At 43.3% G+C, this 7102-nt stretch overlaps 1 pseudogene; it reads right to left on the reverse strand.

The window, feature by feature from the left end:
- LOC109454210 (ribosome biogenesis protein NSA2 homolog) overlaps positions 1-6826 on the reverse strand; it is a 174099-nt pseudogene extending 167273 nt beyond the window's left edge.
- Between the last annotated feature and the right edge of the window lie 276 nt (positions 6827-7102).

The raw sequence follows: 7102 nt of genomic DNA on the forward strand, positions 1-7102 counted from the left end.
TCAGCAATTAAAAAAAATACACACACACACACACATATATGTTTTAATCTAGAATTTGAAAGTGTGTCGTGGTGGGAGGGGGTTGGTAGGCATATGCTAGAAATCTCACCTGCTTTTGTGAACACACAGGAAGGGTCCTCTCTGGGATCCCCTTCGTTAATTCAATAGTCAGCAACTAGCTTGCCTCTGGCTGTCAGGGCACAGCCCAAGGGACAGATCGTTGAAATAGCCTCAGTTCTCATCAGCCAAGTCCATTACCATGATTGTTATCTGCCACCTTCTCAGAGAAGACGTTTGTCTAGTTCAAGACACACGACACAAATTTTCTTCCTTGTACAGGTTTAGTATCCTCATAGTAAAGGCCCGAATGTCTTTTCATGAATAAATCTTTTGTGAGTACCAACTGGCTGGGTTCTGTTCAGTGGGAAACTACAGGAGGTAATAAGCCCTCCTGTCCAGTTCAGGAGTGCTTCCTATGGACCTAGAGAGCATTATGCTAAGTGAAATAAGTCAGACAAAGACAAATACCGTATGATCTCACTTATATGTGGAATCTACAAAACAAAATAAACAAACAAGACAGAAACAGACTCATAGGTACAGAGAACAAACTGATGGTTGCCAGATGGGAAGGGGGTTGAGGGGCTGGGTGTAACAGGTGAAGGGATTAAAAAGTACAAATTGGCAGTTACAAAATAGTCAAGAGGATGTAAAGTACAGCGTAGGGAATATAATCGATAATATTGTAATAACTACCATGTTTCCCCAAAAATAAGACCTAGCTGGACAATTAGCTCTAATGCATCTTTTGGAGCAAAAATTAATATAAGACCCGGTCTTATTTTAATATAAGACCGGGTAATAAAATATAATATACTGGGTCTTTATAATATAAAATAAAATATAATATAATATAATATAATTAATATAATGTAATACCAGGTCTTATATTAGTTTTTGCTCCAAAAGATGCATTAGAGCTGTTGGTCTGGCTAGGTCTTATTTTTGGGGAAACACAGTATGCATGGTGCTAGGTGGGAACCAGACTTATCGGGGGGATCACTTTGTAAGTTATATAAATGTCTAACCACTATGCTGTACACCTAAAACTAATATAATATGAAATGTCAACTGTAATTGAAAAAAGGAAACAAGACCACTTCCTGTACTTGCATCCTCCTACTCGGCAACCGAAGTTCTCTCCTGCTCCTACTGCGATGGGCTTCTGGGAAGCATAGACCTGGAATCGGGTTTATCTAGGAATCTCATAGGTCCAAAGCATTTCCCAGTGGGACTCACTGTTGGCTGACTCTTTGCAACTTTTCCCCAAGGGGTTTCACGGGACGTTTTCCCGTGGCTTGTAGCACAGGCTCAGGTGACTTTTGAAGAATGGACCAAACGGCCACATTTGAACCTGAAGTCAGGAGGCCTGCAGGACTCCTTCGTTGCCTCCAATTTAATATGATAAGGACTGGTCACAGGATGAAGTACGTGAGCATGTGCCTGAGCATAGACCGGAAACCCAACAAGAAGAAAAGGAAAGGAGGAAAGAAGTGAACATTTAAGTCAAGGGAGAGTGCCTCAACTCTGGGTAATAAAGGATCACATTGCTGACTTATTAGGGCTTTTTGGGTTCGCAATAGAAGAGTGCAAAGACGAAAGAAGCAGCCTGCTTGGGAAGACAAGTCATTTCCGATGAAATCCATGTTTCCCAGCATGCACTGCACTGGTCTTGTCCTGCTTCAGGAAAAAGCTGATGCAGCACATTTCCCACCTCAGAACGTGGGGAGTCAAGTCTGATCAGTTCATTTTTAATATGGCATGTGTTTCCCTGCACTCTCATTTGAAAAGAAATTACATTTAATAAACTGATATCTATAACTGGAATCCCGAATTACTAACTTATATCCACATGAACAGTCAAGCTTCAGGAGACCCAAAAAACAATCAAACTGAAATTTTATTAATTTACCATCAGAAATACAATTATTCCAGAAACTGTCTCTATAAGTAGATCTGTGCATGGGGGCCAAGTCAAGATTAAGAAGTTTTCTTGAGAGCTTGGAATCAGAACAAAGAAGTCAGGGGATGGCACATCCGATGGCATCCGGTGACCACAATCTGAGCCACTGCCTCCTAATAGGCTTGACCTGGTATGGGGGTTCAGGAATACAGCAAGACAACTGACTGCAGTGCCTGATGTCTCTTTCACATCTGATTGTCCTGCCATTGTGCTGGGATATTCTCTTGGGTAAGAATCCTCTGGTCCATTCGATGGACTGGCAGCGTCGTTGCCTGGTTTTTTGGGGGAATCCATTTCTTCCCTTCATAGCTGACCAATTCTCTTCAGACCAATGAACTCTTTAGATTTGTTTCTGCTTCCAATAGAGTAACAACCATCATTATTAGGCTATCATCACTAGGAAATTCTCTCTTATCTTAAGCCTAATACTATCTCTCTGTATGTAACTCTTTTCCACTAGTGGTCTAGGCTCTAACTCTGTATGGAAACACAGAAGAACCCTATGCCCTGGCCCACCAGACAACTTTTTGGTAATTTGAGGCTTGCTGTCATCAAGGTTGCCACATACAGTGGTGTAAGTTGTGCACTGAACAAGGGAATATGGCTGCGGGGAAGAGTGCAGGTGAGAAGCCTGGTATGGAACTGCCCCTCTATGTAGAGAGGTCCTTTACTTTGCAGTTTCCTTGTGAACTAGCTGTGGGTATGACTATTACGGTGCTCCAATCTTAACATTTTGGGACCCAACAATTGTTTCTCAAAGCTTATGACATTCTAAATTCTCTCTATAACATTATTCTCAAGATATACTCAGATTTATCATTGTCCCATATAAATGGGACATCCAGAATTGGCTAAAATCTACAAAAAGCAATGAGATGCCAACATTCCCTTGATTCATAAATTACTTTCTTTCTTTCTTTCTTTTCTTTTTTTTAAAGCAGCCCCTTCACGCTGTCGGCTCATCTCAGTTTGTGGTCCTCAAAAAGCTCAGGTTGTTTTTCCCTTGGGGCGTGCTGGTAATATCAAATCATCTAAATCTTGTGCAAAATAGGGACCGTGCATTAATTTTTGCTAAAACTGAACATGTGATTTGAGCCATCAATGTTCCTGATTGAGGTCTTTACAAGTTGCATGACTCAATCAGTGTACTGTTCTCTTTCCTGCCTTTGATAATCTGCTTCCTACAGTTTTAAAGAAAGCAAGGCAGCAGGGAAGGAAAAAGGAAAAGCAACTAATCCTTTAGTACCTACTATGTTCCAGACACTGTACTCTTACATATATCATCTTCCTTAATCTTTACAACAATCCATGCAGCTATGCAATAGTATTTCTTTTTTTTTTTTTAAGCTCGGAGATAAGTAGCTTGCCCAAGATTGTACAGCTAATAAGCTGCAAACAAAGATTCAAAGTCAATCCCATTTCATTTTAAATGCCAAGTTCTTTCAACTAAAATATGAGGCCTCTGAAGTCATTCTGTAGAATATCTCACTGGGCAGTGCCAACAACAGAGCTCCCTGGTATCACCTAGAGTCCTTGGTCAGGGGATGGTGAATATCACTAGGGTGTGGGAGATTGTAGGTCTCCCTTTGGGAGCCCTAGGTTGGATTCCCATAACAGAAGCTAACCAGCTCAGGGATATGACAGTCTCCCAAAGTTCAGAGCACATTCCCTAGGGTTTGTCACTGTCGGTATATCCTCCTCATGTTGATTTTGAGTGCAACTCTGTTCTTCTTTTCTCTCTAATTGGTAGGGTTGAACTCGCACCAAATTCATCTGTGTTCTCTCTCTAGGGGATCCAGCCAGAAAAAGCTGTGAATTTTTTTTTTTTTTTTTTTTGCTTGATACCATTTCTTTCTGAGCAATTCAGAATAAAATAGTATACTTGAGATGGAATCCTAAAAATCATTTAGTCCATTTCTATCATTTTAGTTACCCTAAGAAAGGAAGCCACATTCCTAAGACTGCACCACAAGCTAACAGAAGAGTCTTGAGTCTTAACTTTCAGGCAGGAAAACTTTCCATCACACCACACTACCTCTCTTTTCATTTCAAAGTGTCAGAGTGACTGTTTTCGACCAGGCTACCCATGGGAACATCCCTTTACCTTCTGGAACTCCCTGGCACATGGCGACTACTTTGGGCATAGCTGGCATTCTAGAAGGTTTGAAGGGACCTAGCCTTCATCCAGGCTGGCCTCACCCCTGCCCTCCTCTTTGTGTCTGTGGTCCTCTGTCTTTTTTTTTTTTTAACCTAGCCTTTGTGCAGTACTCCATGCATGACAGCAGTCAATAACCTCCTTATTAATTAAATGACACTTTATAAAAGTGTTTCTCCAGGGGCTCTGAGAAAGCCAGCTTTGGCTAGCTATAAAGTTTTCAGTAATCATTTAAGAAAAAAAAATGTTATTCATCATCTTTATGGCGGATCACGGCTGCTGCATTCTCCCCAGGAGTTCAATCCATCAAACTCCTCAATGCAAGGACGGCTAACAAGGTCCCTGTCACTTTGGGTGAAATATACAGGTATCACCAGAGGCCCCTGCCTCCAACCAGGAGCAAAGGTGTAGTCACCTCCCATCCCAGCATGTTCCATCCCGGAAGCATGCAAGATGGCCTCACCTTGCTTTCCATCCCCATTGGCAGGCAGGGGTGTGTAAAAGGAAATCCTTTAGTCTTCTCGCGTGTGAATGCTTTTCTGTGGGCACAGTGTCTGAGGTTATAAGCCCAACCTTTTATGTCTGAGCTCTCCATGAGAAAATAGTGATAGACTCTTGTTGGACTTGCAGCTCTCTCTTTCCCATTCCACATTAACGACAACAACAATAACGGCTAGTTGTAGAGTATTTAGCAAAGCGATTTCAATCGTGTTATCTGGCTTGGTCCTCACCTCAGCCTTGTAAGATGGCCAGGGAAAGGATTATCATCATTCTTATTTCACAGAGAAGGAAACTGAGGCACATCCAGTGTCGCTTGGGGTATGGTGGCGTTGTAGGATTGTAGCTTTTGAGTTCATGCATTTTGAATGATGACATAACCATGCGTTCCACCCTTTCCAGCCTTGTTTCTCGTCTGTGGGTAGGGCAAGTGCATTTTGAGTGAAGCTGTCTCTGTAGTCCTTTCTCTTCACCTGTATCAGGAATATTTGCCCTTAAACAAAAGGCTCAGGAGGAAGACAAGATGCCATGTGTTGACTTTTTCATTAATTCAGTGTGGCCAGGAGCCTCCATGTTGTTCTAGCTCTTATGGGGAAACCTCCGACTGTGGGGTGCGTAGTCAGTCCACCGTCCTGAGTGTCTGTACTACTGTGAGTAGACTGGAGCCTTTCTCTGATCACAGGGCTTGGGCAAGGCTGACTTAGGTCATTATGTCAGGGGGCATCCTCTCTACCTGTTTCTCCAGCCATTCAGAAAGACTGGAGTAGATCTGAACTGAACCCAGGACACACCTAGAAGTCGTGCACGCGCGTGCGTGCGTGCGTGCGTGTGTGTGTGTGTGTGTGTGTGGTAAGTCAAGAGGAACATATCCAGATTCTATTGACATCCATTGTATGCACTGCATCAAATGCTTTCACATGGGCTATTTTATTTCATTCGAATTATGTGCAGTGGATATTACTGTCTGCATTTTTCAGGCAAGAACTGAAGCTCAGCGAGGCTGACTGACTTGGCAGTGGGTGATATGCCTCCTTTTCCCCTCCCCCAGCATAGGTGATGGAAAGCTGTTTCTGTAGATTCCACGCACTTAGGGGTCACTCCACTTCTCCCTTCATGTTTGCTTTATCCACTGACCTTGTGCTCGTGAACTATAGCTTAGTTCTTTCACTACCATTGATTCTAGTCTTGGCCAACAGCGTGGGCTAGCGAGGAGGTGTACTGCTCACCCAGGCTGGGAGGAAGGCTGCTGTCCTGCCCTGAAGGGGGGTCTGCTTTGCTTCCGTGGGATGGGCTGCAGATCCTGGGAGCTGTGCGTGGAAGGTTCCCGACTGGGGATCAGTGGTTTCCTGCTCTTCTGCTGCTATTTCTTGATGTGCTGGGCCTCTCCAGCTGATTTACCTGCCATCCTAGGGCTGAAAGCCAGTGTTGAAATTCCCTGTAATAGAAATGCTCTGTGCAGGGAGGTAGGAGATATGTTAAGTCATAAGAACAGGTGTTTGTGAAGAATGATGGACAGTGAGTCTGATACATCCCTCTGCACATCCTCGGTGGGGGGGCTGGAGAGGGAGAGATGGATGAGAGGAAAGAGGGGAAAAGAACAGAGGGAAGGAAGAGAGCTAAAGGACTAAATGAATCAAAGAAAAGCAGAGGAGAAAGGAAAAACTGAGGCAAGAGAAACTGCATGAGAGAACATATGGTTTTTAGAGATGGCCCTGCTGGGCTTTCCCCGTGCCCCAGTACCGCACTTCCCTCTTCCTGGAGAAGGTCCATTGGTGTCAGTATAGCAAATTCACAGATGCACCAATGCCCATCCCCTCTCACTCTCTTGAGCCATGTTGAGGAATTATAAAACCCTTCCCTTTTAGTTTGGTGAGAACATTCATTAGATAGATATAGATGATAGATAGATAGATAGATAGATAGATAGATAGATAGATAGATAGATAGATAGATAGATAGATAGATAATAGATATTTAATGCCAACAGATACATAAAAATGAATGTTTTTGGATTCCTGTTTCCTCAGTCTAATTAAACCAAAGACACAGTAAAGAATGCAGGCTACACAAATCTTGTTATTTGGAAATCCCCAGCAGCTCCCTCTTTCCAAATCTTTCCTACTTCTCACCTCACCTTCTCCTTTGTCCATTCTCGCTTTCTAGGAGAGAGGAACATTATTGAATGCTCATTATTTGAAACCATTGTATTCGCATTTGCATTTACCAGAAGCCTTGTAGTTAAGGGACATACTTACTAACTCAGAAGAGCTAAGACACGGAAAAGGAAATGCATTGGTTCTTCAACCAAAGCTTGAAAAGGTTGGAACGATTGTAGCCCCCAGGGTTGGTGGGCCCACAGCCAAGGCTGCCGGAGGACGGCCCTGTGGCTCGGCATGTGTCCCCTCACCTCAGTCCAGGTTGGGGCT

This window comes from Rhinolophus sinicus, chromosome 15 (assembly GCF_057876585.1).
Source record: "Rhinolophus sinicus isolate RSI-liver-muscle chromosome 15, RSI-T2T, whole genome shotgun sequence".
NCBI classification, from domain to species: Eukaryota; Metazoa; Chordata; class Mammalia; order Chiroptera; family Rhinolophidae; genus Rhinolophus; species Rhinolophus sinicus.